The sequence below is a fragment of the Eublepharis macularius genome, chromosome 5 (genome assembly GCF_028583425.1).
Source record: "Eublepharis macularius isolate TG4126 chromosome 5, MPM_Emac_v1.0, whole genome shotgun sequence".
NCBI lineage: Eukaryota > Metazoa > Chordata > Lepidosauria > Squamata > Eublepharidae > Eublepharis > Eublepharis macularius.
In genome coordinates, this window is record NC_072794.1 from 151,206,051 (window position 1) to 151,225,905 (window position 19,855).

Here is a 19,855-nt window from a genome sequence, read left to right on the forward strand (position 1 = left end):
TGAAGCACTGAGTGGTTGTTTTCTTTAAAAAGCAATTCCTGATAATCTGGAATTTGCCTTTTCCCCTCTGTTGAAAACAGATGTGACAAAGATTATGGATCTCTTGTCAGTCTCTAAATGATAAATTGCAGGTACGTGTAGTATTCAATTTGGATTGGGACCACATATGAAAGGAAGCAGAAATATTATCTTTCAATTTCTGCTTGGACTCATTCGTCGAACCCATACTTCCCATACTGTAATCGTCATTTTAGAGGGGAAAAGACAGGTTGCACAAGGAAATGTCTTTTTTCTTTCATTTGAGAAATGTCTTTTTTTCTCTTTAATACTGCTAATAATAATAGCATGCTCCCATTCCTAAGTACACCTCTCAAGCACTACTTCCTAGCTGTCATTTGACTGTTTTGTGGTAAAAACTGGAAACCCAAAGTTTATTGAGTTAATTATTCTTTTTCATTTGAAACATTTATACATTACCTTTACACCTAAAACAGAGTCCCCAAGGTGATGAACAAGAAATATTAAAACATAGAAAACATTTAAAATAGCATTTAAAATGTGTACATACATACATACATACATATATACATACATACATACATACATACATGTCTGTGTGTGTGTGTGTTATGTGCTGTCAAGTCACCTCGAACCTATGGCGACCCTATGAATGAAAGACCTTCAGGACGTCCTATCATTAACAGACTTGCTCAGATCCTGCAAACTGGAGGACGTGGCTTCCTTTATTGAGTCAAGCCATCTTGTTTTAGGTCTTCCACTTTTCCTATTGCCTTCTACTTTATAAACAAACAAGCACATACACCGAGATTTATAAAAGGCAGCAAGGTGTAGCTCTGCTACGACTGGGTTCAAAACCCCATCCAGCTATGAAAGTCACTGAGTAACCATGATCTTGGGTTGCCAATCTCCAGGTAGGTCCTGGAGATGTCTAGGAATTACAACCAATCTCAGATGACAGAAAGCAGTTCCCCTGGAGAAAATGGTTTCTTTGGAGGATGGACTCTATGGCATTATATTCTGCTGAGATCCCTCTTTTCCCCAAACCCTGCCCTCTCCAGGCTCTATCCCCAAATCTCCAGGAATTTTCCAGCCTGGAGCTGGCAACCCTACCCTGGGCCAGTCACTTACAAGACTGGTATAAGGCTAAAATGAGGACTGTATTGCTGTTCTGAGCTTCGTGGAGGAAGGACAGGATGAAAAATGGACTAGCTGGAGAGATAACATCAATTTTAGTTTTGGATACCCAGACCACATATCCCCAGAATACTTTTACAAATTAATTTTCCTACTTTTGGCACCAATATAAGACACTCATTTTGGATAAGAAATTATAGAAGATTCTGTTTAGTGAACATAATACATCCAGGCACCATGTTGTTATTACTTCAAAATTCAATTAGAATTATTTTCCAAGAGTTAGCTGGCGTAGGAAAAACAAATAATATTAAACGGAAATAAGATTAAAACAAGTTCTATGTGCTTTGCTGCCCTTCTAAACTTTGGCTGTTTAGTTTGGTGCGGCTTAAAGAAAATTACTTTTGCTTTTTTTTTAATATCAAATACTTACAGTATCTTCTCTGAGCCCCTCAAGTTTAGTTGCTGGGTAATTCCTGAATCCTGTGATCAATATGGACTGGATACGGGGATCTATGAAGGCCACCACATGTGCTCTGGACCCTTGACCATCTTGGCTGCTAAAAAGCATTTAAGGAGTGGACCACATTAAAAAGTCCCTGATGTGTACAATAGATCAGTCACTAATTCAAGGCACCTTCCTTCAGCCATTCAAAGAGGCAGTTATCTGTCCACTACTTAAAAAAAATCCCTGCAGAAAAATGATGCTGCTAACTCATAGCCTCTAATCTGCCATTTTTGGGCAAAGTGATTTAGACAGCAGCAGTGGACCAACTCTAGGCTGTCTTGGATAACACATCTACTCTGGAGTCTGGACTCCTTTCAGCCTGCTTTCCGACCAGGTTGTGGGACAGAGATGGTTCTGATGGCTTTAGCTGATGGCTTGTATTTGAGTGTAGACAAAGTGCAGGCTTCTTCTCCTGGATCTATCTGCAGCCTTTGATACGGTAGGTCATGCCATCCTGTTGAGGCATTTAGAGGAAGAAGTAGGCCTCAGGGGATGGGCCTAGGAGTGATTTAAATCATTCCTTGTGGATCAGACACAAAGTGTTGCCGCCGGACCTGCTATCTTCAGTGTGGGAGTTGTTTCGTGGGGTTCCACAGGCTTCAGTCTTACCCCCATGCCATCAATGTAAAGCCTTTAGATGAAATCATTCATAGCTTTGGAACTGGATGCCATTGATATGTTGATGATACCCAAAGCTCTTTATTCAAATCCCCTTGTGATATGGGAGAGGTTGTGAGCCACTGTCTGATTGTTGGGATTAAATAGCTGAAAGTAAACAAATTGAAATTGAATCCAGACAAGATGGAGTCTATCCCACAAGCTAGCCCCCTAATTTAGCACAGCTGACCCGGCCATCTGGATTCATGCTACTGTAACATTGAGACTAGACTAGGGGTGTGCAAGCCAAACTTTTTCGGCTTTCTTGTTTCGGCTTTACCTGAAACAAGAATCTATTTCGGATAATGCTGAAAGCTGAAACGGCTAGCCGTTTCGGCTTTCAGCTTTCGGCTTTGTTTCGGCTTTCGGCTTTCAGCTTTCGGCTTTTTTCAATGGGAAAATGCCTCCGTCTTCCCGGACGCCTGGGGGAGGCATTTTCCCACTGAATCATCCCAAAATTGGTGGGGACCTTGCTCTAACCCCTCTCTAACAACCCCCCAAGTTTCAGACCGATTGGACTTTGGGGGGCCATGTTATGGCCCCCCAAACCAGGTCCCCCTGTCCTCGCCTAAGTAAGGGGAAAGTGAGCGTCTTTTTAGCTTGCTGCTGCTAATCTTCTTCATTATTTCCTATGGGAAAAAATGAAGAGGCAGGCTTCCTTTGCCAGGGGTGGCATTTTGCATGCAAAATGCCACCCCTGGCAAAGGAAGCCTGCCTCTTCAAAATGCCCCCCAACCCTCTGGGACCCTTCTCCCACCCTTCCTCCCACCCCCCACCAAGGTTCAGCCTGCTCCCACTTGGGGGGCCATTTCATGGCCTCCCCAAGTAGGTGCTCTCAGCCCCCAAAGTCCACCCCTTACAGCCCCACACAAACCCAATTCCCCCCCCCCAGCTGCCACACACCGGCCCAAATCCCAACATTAGCCTCTCACAGACCCAAATCCACCCCCAGCAGCCCCACACCCATAACCCCAGGAACAGGCTGGCAAAGGCCAGCTCTCTCCCTTTGTTCCCTATGCTGGGAACCAACTGCACAACAAAGAATAAAACATGAACAACACAAAATAAAGTTTTTTAAAAATTATTTTCTCCCTTTCAAAGTACAAGTAGGCAAAGCATTATGACACATTACACCAGCAGTCCCCCACACAGAAAAATAACACAACTCACTTAACATCAGAGAATCACAAAAGCACAATTCCTGTCAAAAACACTTTATTTCTTGAACAGCTTTAGGTTACACAGCAGGGGGGGCACACCAAAGGGCATTCCAGCATTCCATCTCACAAAAATAACACAACTCACTTAACATCAGAGAATCACAAAAACACAATTCCTGTCAAAAACACTTTATTTCTTGAACAGCTTTAGGTTACACAGCAGGGGGGGGGGACACCAAAGGGCATGGCAGCAGTATCTTACACAAAAATAACATAACTCACTTAACATCAGAGAATCACAAAAGCACAATTCCTGTCAAAAACACTTTTATTTCTTGAACAGCTTTAGGTTACACAGTAGGAGGGCACAACAGGGCATGATAGCAATGTACTACACAAAATAATACAACCCACTTCACCGTTTTTGACAGCAATTGTGTTTGGGTGATTCTCTGATGTGAAGTGAGTTGTGTTATTTTTGTGTAGTACACTGCTTTCATGCCCTGTTGTGCCTTCCTACTGTGTAACCTAAAGCAGTTAAAGAAATAAAGTGCTTTTGACAGCAATTTTTGGGGTGATTCTTTAATGTGAAGTGAGTTGTGTTATTTTTGTGTAAGATACTGCTGCCATGCCCTTTGGTGTTCCCCCCTGCTGTGTAACCTAAAGCTGTTCAAGAAATAAAGTGTTTTTGACAGGAATTGTGCTTTTGTGATTCTCTGATGTTAAGTGAGTTGTGTTATTTTTGTGTAAGATACTGCTGCCATGCCCTTTGGTGTGCCCCCCTGCTGTGTAACCTAAAGCTGTTCAAGACATAAAGTGTTTTTGACAGGAATTGTGCTTTTGTGATTCTCTGATGTTAAGTGAGTTGTGTTATTTTTGTGAGGTGGAATGCTGGAATGCCCTTTGGTGTGCCCCCCCCTGCTGTGTAACCTAAAGCTGTTCAAGAAATAAAGTGTTTTTGACACGAATTGTGTTTTTGTGATTCTCTAATATTAAGTGAGTTGTGTTATTTTTCTGTGTGGGGGACTGCTGGTGTAATGTGTCATAATGCTTTGCCTACTTGTACTTTGAAAGGGAGAAAATAATTTTTAAAAAACTTTATTTTGTGTTGTTCATGTTTTATTCTTTGTTGTGCAGTTGGTTCCCATCATAGGGAACAATGGGGCTGGCTGGCCAGCCATCTCTGTAGGTGGTGGGGGAATTTGAGGGAGGGTGTCTGTGGTTCAGGTGCTCTTTCACAGGGACCAGCTGGCACTCAGAAGTGTGCCCACCATTGTGGCACCCCTGGGCTGTGCAGAATTGCCCAGGGAAAGAGAGTTTAGAAGTTCCCAGCATAGGGAACAAAGGGAGAGGGCTGGATTTTGCCAGCCTGTTCCTGGGGTTATGGTGGGTGTGGGGCTGCTGGGGGTGGATTTGGGTCTGTGAGGGGCTAATGTTGGGATTTGAGCCTGTGTGTGGCAGCTGGGGGGGAATTGGGTTTGTGTGGGGCTGTAAGGGGTGGACTTTGGGGGCTGAGAGCACCTACTTGGGGAGGCCATGAAATGCCCCCCAAGTGGGAGCAGGCTGAGCCTTGGTGGGGGGTGGGAGTAGAGGTGGGAGAAGGGCCCCTGAGGGTAAGGGGGCATTTTGCATGCAAAATGCCACCCCTGGCAAAGGAAGCCTGCCTCTTCATTTTTTCCCATAGGAAATAATGAAGAAGATTAGCAGCAGCAAGCTAAAAAGACGCTCACTTTCCCCTTACTTAGGCGAGGATAGGGGGACCTGGTTTGGGGGGCCATAACATGGCCCCCCAAAATCCAATCAATCTGAAACTTGGGGGGTTGTTAGAGAGGGGTTAGAGCAAGGTCCCCACCAATTTTGGGATGATTCGGTGGGAAAATGCCTCCCCCAGACGTCCGGGAAGACGGAGGCATTTTCCCATTGAAAAAAGCCGAAACAACCCGAAAAACCCGAAACGTTTCGGGTTATTTTGTTTCTGATAACCCGAAACGTTTCGGCTTTCCCCGAAACATTTTGGGTAACCCGAAAAAAGCCGAAAGACATTTCTTTCGGCTTTCTTTCGGCATTTTAAAAGCCGAAATGCACATCCCTAGACTAGACTACTACAATATGCTCTGCATAGGTGTCCACTTGAAGGCAACTTGGAGACTCCATTTAGTGCAGAATGCTGCAGCTCAGTTATTATCTGGAGCTAAGTAGAGCATGCATATCACTCCCATTCTGTCCACCTTACTCCATTGGTTTCCCATCAGTTACCGGGCTCAGTCATGACTATCACATTTAAAGCCTTCATGGCCTCGGCCCCCATATCTCCCGCTTCCCCTATGTTCTACCACAGCAGCTTCACTCATCTGATCAGGGACTTCTACCACTCTGCAGGAAATACGGCTGTACTGTAACAAAATGGTTCAGAAATTGATAGAAACCATGTACTACACTTCTGTGCATAGTGCATATTGTCTGTTGCTCTAATCATGCCCCTACTAAGTAATTCCTGCATGGTTTAAACAGGTCACGTTTAAATGTTTGTTTTGTTTCAGCTTCATTTCAACTCTGCATAAGATTCCTGCTTCTTTTCGGATTTCTGCACTGGGATTTTTCTGTTCCAGAGTTCATCACCGTGCCCTTACCTACACTTTGTCACATTGTTGCTCACCCACCCAAAATTGTGGAGATCTTCCTGGAGTTCAGGCCAGGAACGCCCCCTTTCTAATGCCCCCCCTTCTGTCGTATGTATAAATGGATGTACACATCTCATGCATATGATGAAGTAAACTTTGATTCGCAGACTCTTATGCTGGAATATATTATGTTAATCTTTGAATTGCCACTGACCTTCTGTTATCAACTGGAGAGTTCTATAATAAGCAATTTAGTATGTACAGGAGGGTAGGGCCTTTTTTTTTTTTGGTTGCACATTTATGATTAATGTTTACAAAAGGCTTTGTGTGTGTGTGTTTGCTGTACTGCTAATGAGGCAGCAGATCAAGTTTAACAGAAAGGACACTGTGGCTTGAAATATGGTATTGTGCCCATCAAAGTCTGCCTACTCTCTGCTTGGCTTATGATGAATACCGTTCTTTAATCGTGGCCTGGTGTTCATGAAAAACTTATTACAGAGGCTAAAAGGGAAGCCAAGAATGAAGAAATGGCTGAGTGGCAGCAATCAATCACTCCTTTTAAAAGATGAACTGATCTTTTTTTCATTCCCCCTCCACCTCCTTTTTCCAAAGTAACACTTCATAAAAAGGTTTCCAACATAAATATGCAAAGCATTAGGGCAGTTCTGTTTTGTGTGATCCCCGCAGAAAGTCTGTTACATGCTTTGGCTTGAGTGGGAAGACGAGAATAGGGGCAGTAAAACAGCAAATTGTGTTTTCCAAAAAAAAAAGAGAGAGAGAGAGTGAGTTGAATTTAAGAGGGAAATGCCTGTTAAATAAGAGCTGTGAAATGAGATTGCACAGAATACATTCTAAAAGAAAAAAGACTTCCAGTGAGTCTTACTGCAGGTGAAGTGTGAGAGTGAGGGATGGCCAGGAGTTTATTAAAGGAAATGTAGACATTTCTTTTCAAAGGACAAGGGTAACACTGGGACTTGTCTTCAAGCTGGAATGTGACCTATCATGTTTAGAAGAAGCAAAGGCATACAGGCTATGGGAGACCAGTCTGTAGATTGCAACTGCCCTGTCGAGGCCACTTGAAAAGCATATCGAGGAGTTCCAGTCGCTTTCAGTGACTGAAGATTTGCAGATTAGAGCTAAACTACAAGAGACAAATTACACAGGGACGCTCACGTGAAGGCAATCACAATGTTAGCCAGGACGCTGAGTTTTAAAAGAGATCGGAAGGCTCTGTCACTTTCCCCTCTCTGCAGAGCCAGCAAACATCGCTCCACAGAGTGTTTATTTCCTCTTTGCTTCCTAGAAGGGGAGGTGAAATTGACAGAGCCTTGGAGAGGCAAAGAGGAAATTAGCAAACCCTCTGAGGAGCGATCTTTGATGGCTCTATAGAGAGGGGAAATTAACAAAGCCTTCCGATCTGTTTTAAAACTCAACTTCCCGGCTAACATTGTGACTCCCTTCACACGTGCGTCCTTGTGTAATTCGTCTCTTGTAGCTTAGCTCTTAGTCCTCAGGTTGCCAACTGGCATAAAGAGACAAAAACTTCCTGTACTTTTGGTAGTGGAAAGTGCCATCAGCTTTTAGCTGACTTATGATAACCTCTGGTGTCCTAGGATGGCTCTCAGCAGTCATCTTAGAGTCTCTCTACACAAGACATCTTACACGGGGACACTCAAGTGACTTATTTTCTGTGTCGTTTTATATTCAATTGTACTTTGTCTCCCTAGCAGTGCATATGTATCCACCATGGGAGAACAAGTGTAAGATCATTCACTTGAGCATCCCCGTGTAAGATGTCTTGTGTAGAGAGACTCTTAGAAGGAGATCCAGACGGGTAACTTGTTAGTCTGTCTGTAGCAGTAGAAAAGAGCAAGAGTCCAGTCGCTCCTATAAGACTAACAAAATTTCTGGGAGGGTATGAGCTTTCATGAGTCACTGCTCATTTTTTCAGATACCTGAAGCTCACAAAAACTCGTACCCTCCCACAAATTTTGTTAGTCTTATAGGTGCTGCTGGACTTTGCTCTTAGAAGATGGGCAGGTTTACCAGTGTTATATTTAAGACACTGCTTTCTTCCATCTTGTTGAAAATCCACAACTAAGGAGCAGCATTTCAGGAGAAAACTACATATTACAAAAAACACGGGTCAGCTGCAGAAGATGGTATCTCTCAGTCAAACTATTATTCTCCCGCTGCATCATGAAGTAAGTTATTCTATGTCCTAGCATCCTTAAGTATATTTCCCCACTTCTGCTTATAGTAGCCATTCATGTAGAGCAGGACTGGGTGATACACAATCGGCATGATGATATCCCGATATAGGATGGTGGTGGTGGAGAGCGTCATCAAATCGTAGATGACTTATGGCGACCCCTGGTGGGATTTTCAGGGCGAGAGACTAACAGAGGGGGTTTGCCATTGCCTACCTCTGCAACCCTGGTCTTCATTGGAGGTCTCCTATCCAATTACTAATGAATGCTTACCCTGCTTAATTTCTGAGATCTGATGAGATTGAACTTGCGTTGTTGTTTGCAGTTCAGAAACAAATTTTTAAATGGGGACATTGTTGAGCTTAAAGAGCACTTAAACAAAGCCTCCAAAGACCAAATAAAATTGTGAAACAGTGCTGTCTGTATTATAAATATCCAAGTCTTATAAAATGGATTGGTTTTATCAATGCAAATATTTATGGAAACTTTAGCCACAAATTGCATCTGCAGTTGTTCAAGATCTGTAATAAATTTGTCTCTGATCATGTTCAGCTGCTTTGGCAGCTAACAACCCTTCTCAGCAGACCATAACATATCAAGAGGCTTGGATCCCACAATTCATTGCTTCATTGCCCCCCAGAAATCCTCTTTGACCCTGGGGTCGCAGGACCTGCATGGACAGTCATCCTCGCCAGGGCACTGCAGTGAGGAGGGGGAGGGGTGAAACTACCTTGCCCATTGCCATTGCCATCAGCTCTTGGAAGAAGGGCAATTCCATGTGTGTCCTATGACCCTAGGAATCATCTTTCCATGGGTCAAAAGGAATGGTTGGGGAATGTAATGTGAGGAAAAACTGGGTTCCATCCTCTAGTGCATGACTGGATCTACTTTTAACAGATTATTTGAGATAAGTGATTATTTTTTTAACCTGCCTCTTAGATAGTAACCCTGACCTGGATAGCCCAGGAGACCCTGATCTCATCAGATCTCAGAACCTAAGCAGGATCGGCCTTGGTTAGTAACTGGATGGGAGACCTCCAACAAAGACCAGGGTTGCCGAGGCAGGCAAAGGCAAACCACCTCTGCTAGTCTCTTGCCATACAAACCCCTCAAGGGGTCGCCATAAGTCAACTATGACTTGAGGGCAGAATTTCATTTTTTCTTAGATGCTAGAGGAAAGGGCCGGATATTGTATATGTTGATTTTAACCCCTAGTTAAGAGTAAAAAAGAGAGATGCTTGGGGATCCATACCTGGATATTCCCAGGGGGCTCTTTTTGTAATGAAGCTGTACACTGCCTGATTCATAGAATCATAGTCAGAAGGAGCCTTACAGACCATCTAGTCCAACTTCCTGCCCAAGCAGGAACAGCTGAAAGCATCCCCAACAAATATTTATCCAGCCACTCTTTGAATACTGCCAATGAAAGGAAACCCACCACACCCCTAGGCAGCCAATTCCACTGCTGAATTACTCTTAATGTGAAAAAGGTACTATCCAGCCAGTACTTCCCTCCTGTAGTTTAACTCCATTGTTTCAAGTCCTATCTTCTGTTGCCAAGAGGAACAGCTCCCTTCCCTCTTCTAAGTGACAGCCTTTTAAAAACTTAAAGAGAACAATCATGTCTCCCCTCAAGTTCCTTTCCTCCAAAATGAACATTCCCAACTCCCTCAGTCTTTCCTCCTAGGGCTCTGTCTCCCGGGGGGATTCAGATCTGGTTCTTGCAGGGGGTGACTATCTTTTCCCATTCCTGGGTTAACCACAACATGGGAAAGGAGGGTCAGTTTCAACAGACCAAACTGTGCACAGTAGAAAGATTGATCCTGTTTTCAGTTCCATACACAATCCTGATCTGAATTTAGTTCAGTCTTGAAACTGCAGAAAAACGAAATCACGGTTCTTCCGGGGTCTCATCTAATTTGACCCTCAGATAGGACACACTTTCAGGAGCATGGAGAAGAGGGAGGATCACCACTGAGGACATTTCTCAGAAGCACCTGCCTTTCTGGCCAAATCACTGCTTTTCCATCGCCCTGAATGAGCATCTTCTTGAGTTCTGTTATCAGCAATTGAATTGCTCTAAAACGGATGCATGCCAAAAACACAAATCCTTTTTCCTTTCCAAATAATGCTGGTTAGTTCTGTGTTAACAGCACTATTATTAGAATGTTCATTAAATGCTTCTAAAAACAAGTTTTTGAGCTTTCCTATGAATCTCCCCCCACCCCTCAAAAAACGCACCCTTTGCTCCACAAGGAACCTGAAATGGCACCCTGGGATGAACGTTGTGGTTCTTAAAACAATTCAAAACTTTCCCTCATCTCTTGAAGAAGCCAGCTTTTTTCTACGAGTTCATGTGGCAAGGGACATCTTTCCTCCTTTCTAGCCAAAGCAATTGGCGTTGGGTGGAAATGGGAGATTCTTTCTCCTTAACAGAGACAGTGTGGGTTACTCATGAAAAGCATAATGGCTTTCATTCAAAGGTGCCATATGGCTGCTTATAAGATTTCTGCGCAGCAATTGCTGTAGCAGTAACTAAACAAATGACACTGTAGCACAATATAATGCCTGTCAAGAGTGGTGATAAAAGAATGTTTTATTCCTCTGCTCTCTGTTCTTCCGTGACTTCGGCTTAGCGCTGGTAACTTGTGTCAGGGAGCACCCACTAGATGGAAATCCTCAGCCTCCCAGAATGACCCATACTCTCTTTCCTCTTTGCTTGGAGTGATGTTGTCTCTTTGCTTGGAGTCAGGGGTCATTTCGTAGAAAAAGAGCTGGATGAACTCATTAGCATAACTCATTCGCATATACCACGCCCCTTGACATCACCAGAAGTGTGTCATTAGCGTAACTGATTTGCATATGCCACACACTCCTGACATCAGCTATCCTGGTTGTTTTGGACCCAATCCTGGCCATTCAGGGCTGAAATTGGGCCCAAAATGGCAAAAAGGGGCTGAAAATGGTCGAAAAGGGGCCCAAAATGGTCAGGATCGGGCCGCTGCTGAGCAGGAGAGTGATCCACCACCCGTCAGAGGCCCGATCCGGGCTGTTTCAGCCCCAATCCAGGCCAAAACGGGCCCAAAATGGCTGAGAGTCAGGTGGGTGGGGCCACCTGTCATGTGACCTCTTTGGGGAACTGCTGGAACTGCGTTCCTGCATGTTCCCCCTCAAAATGAACCCTGCTTGGAGTGGTGTTCAAGGATGACCTTTTTTTGGTTCTCTTACATATTTAACTGATCACTGAGAGTGGCCCCAGGATGACCACCAAGATCTTTGGGCCCCATTATGCCTTTGGTTAATAATTAACATTATTACTACTAGTAGTATTATTGGGTTGGATCTATCCAGTTTTTACACTGGTTAAAAAAAAAGGAGGTGTGGTCCCCTTTGAGTGCTAAAAACGCTATGCTGGAGTTCATGGGGACTGCATGGGGAAAAGGCTTGAGGGACGGGGGCTGTAGGAAGGAGGGGAATTGAGTGAACTTGAGTTAAAAAGCTGGTTGGATCCAACTCATCATTATTTACTGTAGTTAGGTGGTGGTGGTCGTGGTGGAGAGCGTCATCAAGTCATAGTCGACTTATGGTGACCTTTGGTGGGGTTTTCATGGCAAGAGACTAACAGAGGTGGTTTGCCATTGCCTGCCTCTGCAACTCCAGTCTCTGTTGGAGGTCTCCCATCCAAGTACTAACCAAGGCCGACCCTGCTTAGCTTCTGAGAACTGATGAGCTCAAGCTCTCCTGGGCTATCCAGGTCAAGGAACTGTAGTTAGGTACCGTACAAGAATAAAGGACTTTTTAAAGTCCCCCGTGTATCACATGTTAACCCTTCTGAGCTCTTCCCACAGTAGGTTGCCCTTATCTCCCCTGTGAATGGAGAGTCACCTGCAGCTGTGAGCAACCCCAAACTCTATGCGGTTGTGTTTGCAACAGGTACACAGGTGTTACCCTAGAGTTTCCTGCTGCAAACCTGTAAAGTATGAGTGACAAAAGTATGTTCTTAAAAATTCTGCTGGGAGCCAGACATTACAGTGGAGCATGACCCTTTTTCTACTGGACATGGGATAGATGCAGTTCTTCTGGAGATATGATAGACACAGGACTTTGTAGTGATGCCCATCCTACTTCCATGTTCCAACATTAGGGAGCTCTGTTCACCTCAGACTTTGTATATTTGCTTCTTCCAGAGGAAACCTTTCCGGTTCGTTCAATGATTGACTTGGTGGTTTCTTGCCACTGCCTACAAACTGAGGCTGGGTTGCAGATAGCAGCTTTTGGCACATCCAAGGACTTCGGCAATCTTAGGGCCAAGCTACAAGTGACGAATGACACTTGAACAGCAAGTGTATTTCTCCCTGTTCATTTGCCCTCCACTCAATCCACTTGCCATTCAAGTGTCATTCGTCATGTGTAGCTTGGCCCTCAGAGAGCAGATATGCAACCATAGCACCATGCCATGTCACACACTGCTGCAGAAAGCATCAAAACTGGTTTGATGTGTGGCATGCTGGTATGTATGCAGCAGCATAGGGCAGGTCCTCTAGAGAGGCAGAATTAAGATTTTCTATATAAACCCAAAGTCCTCCGGGTTGCATTTAATTGACTGCGTAGGTATTTGCATTCTGATCTTAAACCGGGTGCCAATGTATTAGCACCTGATCCTAAGTGTCTCTTTTTGCAAGTAAAACTTATTGATTTCTGTGGAACTTACTTCTGAAATACTTCTGAGACAGTGCTTAAGATAGCACTAGCCTTGTCTAAAACTTTATTTTGATTGGCTTTTATTTGGAGGTTTAAATCTGTTTTGCAATTCAGTTACCATTCAGCGTACACGTACACCCATTCTTTCGTGATCCTAAAGGCAGCACACATTGGGTTTTCACGGTATCATCCTAATAGGGATGCCAGTCCAGTGCTGGCAACCAGCAGTAGCCTTAGGGAGTGGAAAGGAACATACATGTAGTCCATTACATTGATGCCACAACATCATTTCCAGTACAAACCCATATGTGATATCATCGCATTGGTGTGACACTCAAGGAATCCCCTGAAATTCTATTGTTTCAGGGAAACCCTGGAGTGTTGCTCTAATGCAATGATATCACTTCTAGATTCAAATCAGAGGTGATATTGTAGTATCAGTGCAAAATCTATTTCACCCCATATTTCCCGGGCAGGAGGCATGCATACATCTTACAGAGTTACGCCTTTCAAAATATGTTGATTTCAGTCAATTTAGAAGAGTAACTCTGTTTCAGATAGCTGGAGGCCTCACATCCAGGCAGTGGCCAGATCAAGACCAGTTTGGGATTGCTGAACCTTTGCCATCAGACCATATCCTGGATATGATTGATGTGCATCCTTTGAAGAAAGACTGCAACACATGCATTTGATAAACAAACAAGCCATTCAAATAAGCGGATAAAAGCTGATACATCTGTCCACCTATACTCAGAAGACGTAACTCGAAAGGGGGGGAAATGTCTTTAAGATCAAATATCACCAGAAGACCGCTCCAAGATGTTTCCTTCATGAGGCAGCCAAGTGAGTGGCCCATGTGAGCGGGCCTTCAGTCCTCCCCGACTTTTCAGGCTCCTTCCATTCTTCCCCCCTCAGCCTGACTTTCCCTTCCCTCTTTGGCCTTGCAGAAAATGCATACTGGTGGACCCAACCTGATACAGTATTTGTGGCTTCAAAGCTTTGGCAACTGTGCCACTACCCACAAATACGGCATTGACATTACATCTTCCAGCTAACAAAAGCTTTCATAACTGGTTTTTAGGATACCATTGTTACTGTATCGCGGTTCACAAGTTATGGTGAATGCACGTACTATCTGTATACAGGGTACATTTGATTTTTCTTTATACAAGCGTTGAATAACTCTCGTGTTACATTCAATGCTTGAATCACTCTATGTATGACTGAACCTTACAATTATCCAAGCACTGATCCCTGGTATCATTTGAAAGGGGATTGCACATTGGCTCTTACAAACAGATGCAGGATATATGTACATTCACTAGGGTTGCCAGCCTCCAGGTAGTGGCTGGAGATCTCCCGGAATTACAACTGGTCTCCAGGCCACAGAGATCAGTTCACCTGGAGAAAATGGCTACTTTGGGGGTGGACTCTATGGAATTATGCCATGCCAAGGTCCTTTCCCTCCCCAAACCCTACTTTCTCCAGGTTTCACCCTCCAGATCTCCAGGATTTTCCCAACTTGGAGCTGGCAACCCTAACATTCACGGTAATATAACATGTGTCCAGGCTTATAGGTGTCTAGGCAAGTGGTTATTTTCAGTTCAAATAGATAGTGTGTGCTTCTTCTGATACTTGACAAATTTAAAAGCAATGATTTCCATTATTAAATGGGTGTATAGTATAGGCATGCAGGTGGTGGAGGGTGGTGGTCAGGACCTTTCTGGCAAATTTGGAAAGAGACACTCGTCAAGATTTACAAAGCTCAGACAGAGGTTGAAAAGTTCAAAGAAGTGGCACATTTCGTGGGTGATCTTAGCTCAGGTGAAACAGCCTTCTTGCAAAGAAAGGGACTGCAGCATGTTTTAGAATCTTAAAATGGTAAATTTAGATGGTGATGATAAAGAGTCAGTGGAGAAATGTTGCAGACCTCAGTGCCTAATCCATATCCCATATTTGTTGACAAAATAACAAGTTTTCTGGTTGCCTGTGTCTTTTCCCCCCACGGAGTCATCAAAGGCCTGGTGCCAGGTCTGTAATATATATTCGCTTTCTGAACTGCCCCTTATATATTTATGCCTGCATCGTGCTCTCATTTAGAATCACACTCAAGGGAAATTCACTTTAGATATAGTCCTCTTAAAAAAAAAAAAGAAAAGCCTGCAGTGATTCCATATGCCTTCCCCTTCACTTTCCATTTCTTAGACAAATCGTTCCACATATTCCAAATCCACCCTGCCTCCTTCAGTTCTTCTCTTTCTCCCTCTCCCCCCCCCCCCCCCGGGCAGGCAGCTCGTCCAAAGAGTTAACCATTCCGAAACGTTTAATATTTATGCAGCTCTTGTGCTGCTCAGCAGTTCCTTTATGTAGGATTGCATATTAGATAAGATCACAGATCCACTCTGAACCAAATGCAGCAGTCCTACTGAGGTCTGACTGCACTTCAGATGTCAAAAAAAAATATGAATAGGTGGTCTTAATGCTCTCCTCTGGTGTTATATCTGTCTATGGAGAATATAGCTTACAACAGATTAGAAGCAATAGAGGACTTGACATATACTGAAAACGCAGGGAGAATGATGCTTGTTGACATTATCAGCTAAACCTGTAGGGGAATTTTCTCTCTCCCCACCCCCACCCCACTTTTTTAAAAGGATATTTGCTTATTTGTTCACCTCAGCCTTCCTCTTTCTGTATCCACTTGCAGTTTATCTTTCTAAAGTAGGGCTTTTGTTTTGTTTTGTTTTGTTTATCTAGCCATTTTAAATGAATGTCTAGCAGGTACTTTGTATGGGCCGAATCACTGTAGTATCTGAGCATCTTACAAGCCTGCCTGACCCTCTGTTGCTTATTTAATATTTATTTGCCTTTGCAGCTATAATTCACTGGCTTAACGCGTGCAGAGTCCCTCTTGTTAGCAGGCGATGGCATCTGGCTACCACAGTGTCTGCATATTTCTGGTGTGCTTGGGCACTGAGCTCATGGCCTAACCCAGCAATGAACTGGGAGTAACCAGGATTGTAACCCTGGAGCTAAGCACATAGTTGTGTCAGTCTCCTTCCTAGTTCCTGTTCCTGTTCCTCTTAGACTACGTCTCCCAGCAATCAATACTTTTATTTCTGTTTTTTATAGTCACTAGTACCATACCTAAGAAAACTACATATATACGGACTTGATCAGTGAGACATCTGACCTCCATATGCAGTTTGCTGAGAAGCCCTAGGAAAGTTTCTTGTTATCAGCATCTTGCATTAGCAGTAAACAGGTTTGTGTATTACAAATAGGATTACCAAACTCAAGGTGGCATTTGGCCTTCTCCTGGAATTACAACTCCAGACTACAGAGATCAATTCCCCAGAAGCGCGGACACCCGAGTTACCAGGCGGACGGTTTGCTGCCGTGGGTGGGGAGGTCGGATGGAGCAGGGTGGTGGCCATGTTCCCAGCTCTCCCAGCATTCCCCAGGGTGAGCTGCAGCCAACAGAATTAAAATCCTGGGCTGCCAATCAGAAGCGGCCAGGGACGAATGGCCAGGGGGCAGGGCTTGGCTGCCGGACCTTGGGGAGGCCGTCTTCCCTCTGGTCCGGCGGTTTGGTATTTATGCCGCCACTGCCCTGCTCTCTTCTCACTTCGCTCGTCCTAGTGTGACATCACAAGCCCACTGATTGCCCTCCTTTCCCCAAACTCTGCCCTCCCCAGTCACCACCCCAGGTGGTGGGGCACCCCAAGCAAGAGTGGGCAACCTTAATTTCAATATCTCATTTATCCAGCAGAGAATTAATGACAATACTCAGATAATCAGAAGATAAGTTAGCATGGATTAAGTATAGTAGCTCTGGGCTACTTATTTTTTGACACCCTGGCTCTCCCTTTGACCTGTAGGATTCCTAATCTCTAATGTGAATGATTATGAAATGTTTTGAAAAAACGCATTAGCCCCAGACTGAAGATGCTTCTGAAGTTACCTGAGCACTGCAATGTGCAATATGATAAATATATTTTCTGGGAACATTTTTTAAAAAAATTAATAGAGGCAGATATGGATGGCTGCCACCGCTATGCTCACTACTTTAGGCATATGTGCACAATTCTGTTATTTTCATTGAAGTTGTGCCATAAAATAGTACTGCTAACAATATCAGAGACAGTCCATATAGGTCCATAATATACAAGGTATTTTGGAAAATGTGACCAAGCACTTTGGCTTTCTGCTGTCCATCACTTTCAGCATTCTCCTCCTGAAACATGCTCTGAACCCTATAAGATAAAACTTCTGGTGTGACTTCTACTGCTGTTTCAGACATCTCCTTATTTAAAATCTCAGAATTGCTTACCTGGGAACTTCTGCTTCGAAAAGCAGATGTGCTTTTCTATTCAGCCCTATCCCCTCCCCAAACTATTTTTTGTTGGAAAAGTTGATAAACAACTCCCAGAACTAACCGTAGAGAGCCTCTACCAGTCAGAGTGGACAATACTGAGCAAGGGAGACTAATGCTCTAACTTGGTATAAGGCAACATCATATTTACACAAGCTGGGGTTGCCAACTCTAGGCTGGGAAATTCCTGGAGACTGACAGTGGAGGGTGAGATTTGGGGAGAGGAGAGACCTTAGAAGGGTATAATGCCATAGAATCCACCCTCCAAAGCAGCCATTTTCTTCAGTGGAATTGAGCATAAGTGGAATTGAGTTTGGAGATCAATTGGAATTCCGGGAGATCTCCAGGCCTCACCTGGAGGATGGCAACCCTTACCCAAGCCCAAAGTCCATAGTGTGCCTTGAACAGATGACCTGACATATCCCAACATTTTATCCATGAGGTTTCCATGATTTCCAGAATCACCTTTTCAGAGGCCCCAGGAAATGGGGGAGATAGGGGAAATCAAAGTCTTGGAGGCCTGTTGCATTCACAGTTTGTAAGATACAACGCTTTTGCCAACCAGCAGTAAAATTAGCAATAATACCGTGCACAAAACCAACAACATTTCAGCTCAGGATCAGCATCCTTTGAAGAAAAAACATACGCTAACCCAGGACACATGGTCATAAGATCAGTAAAGGAGACTCAGACAAGGACAAAAGACAGAGAAAAAAGATAAATCTTGGATTCAAAATGTTTTTGTATAGTGCCTAATGTTCCATAAGTTTGGTACAAGACTTTCTGTGGAGAGAAAATTATATAGTCAAAGTGCTGCAACAGAAAAAGATTTGTCCTGGGACTCCCCTTATATCATGTGGTGAGGACATACAAAACAGTTATTGCTTTAACACTTAACTAAAGCCCTATACAATCTGGGGTCAGTATACCATAAGGACCACCAACACCCGTACAAATCTACCATATCACTACAACCATCTTCTGAGGCCTGCTTCAGCTGCTACTGCTTCCTGAGGTAGGGTTGCCAATCAAAGACAGGTACCTGGTGGGAGTTTAGGGGGCACTGGGGTGTGTATGCCAGCATCACACATGATATGATTTCACTTCCATCTACAAATCATACATACATAGAGTTTTTGCCAATTCCTAGAATGACATGATAATACTTCGGGTTTCTCCCAGAAGTAACATCATGTTGTGTGTGATGCTGGATTAAAAAAAAAAAATCCTCCTGCCATATGAAGGAGCAACGAAGGAAAGAGCAGGTTGCCAGTGGGAGATCTCCTACCATAGCAGGACACATCACTACACTGTTCTGAGGTTAGGTGGGTGGCAACGCAAGAGAGAGACTTTTTGGATTTGGCACCAAAAACATGGAACTTACTGGCCAGGGACATTCATCTGCCCCCTTCTATCACTGTCTTCTGCCAATGGGTGAAGACTTTTTTGTTTTGTCTGGTATTTCCTAAATAATCTCTCCTCACTGCCCTATGTTTTAAATTGATGTATCTCTGGGTTTATATGCATTTATTTTAGATATGGCTGTTAATTTGTTTTATGATATATCCTTATACTATTCTGTTTTTTGTTCTGTGCCACCTTGGTGGCTCTGACTGGCCAGAAAGTTAGGATACAAATCTTCTAAATAAATACAATGGCCGTTTCCAGACGGCTTACCTGCACCCAGAACGTCGCGCCACGTTGTGGGGAAAATGCGAAATATTGTGTTTTCTTGTGCGAGTTTCGTGCGACATCATGCGATGTTGCGCAAAACTCGCGCAAGAAAACGCGATATTTCACGTTTTCCCTGCAATGTGGCGCGACGTTCCGGGTGCAGGTAAGCCGTTTGGAAATGGCCAATATTAGACATCATAACCACCACAGAATGAGCCTCATGGATAAAGAGGTAGATGGCAAGTGGCTCAGTAGATCTTCTACAGCAGGAAGAGGGCAGTGAAGCACTGCAGGGGGCTGGGCAAGAGGTTGGTCCACTAAGGGCAGCACCAAGACACCAAATTTTTGCACACACCACTTTGTCTCCTTGTCTCGCTTTTCCATATGCTGAACAGTTCCCATCCACTCTCCAGCCTGTTCCCCTTTCTTCTACCTGCATTCATAAAGTTACTAGTTGCCAGATAGCTCCCCTCTTGTTATTGTTGCAAAGGGGGAGGAATAATAATAACTACATGCTTATATACCACTCTTCTGAACAGATTAGTGCCACACTCAGAGCAGTGAACTTAGTGTTATTGTTATCCTCACAATACAGCTGAGCAGCCAGGGCTGAGAGGAGTGGCTGACCCAAGGCCACCTGCAGAGTTCATGGTAGTAGTGGGAGTGTTGGCTGGCTTGGAGCCCAGCCACTTAACCACTATGCTAGAGGTGAGAGTGACAGAAGCTTGAATGGAAAGAGAGGAGAGAAAGAAAAGGTTGCAAAGTTCAGGACCCACCATTAAAGACGGCTGGCC

The 19,855-nt window shown here is 44.0% G+C and overlaps 1 protein-coding gene across 1 annotated transcript in view; it reads left to right on the top strand.

Annotated features, from left to right (window-relative positions):
- The window catches only part of TSHZ2 (teashirt zinc finger homeobox 2), a 315,955-nt gene that overhangs the window by 115,299 nt on the left and 180,801 nt on the right, over nt 1-19,855 (top strand). The window lies entirely within an intron of this gene.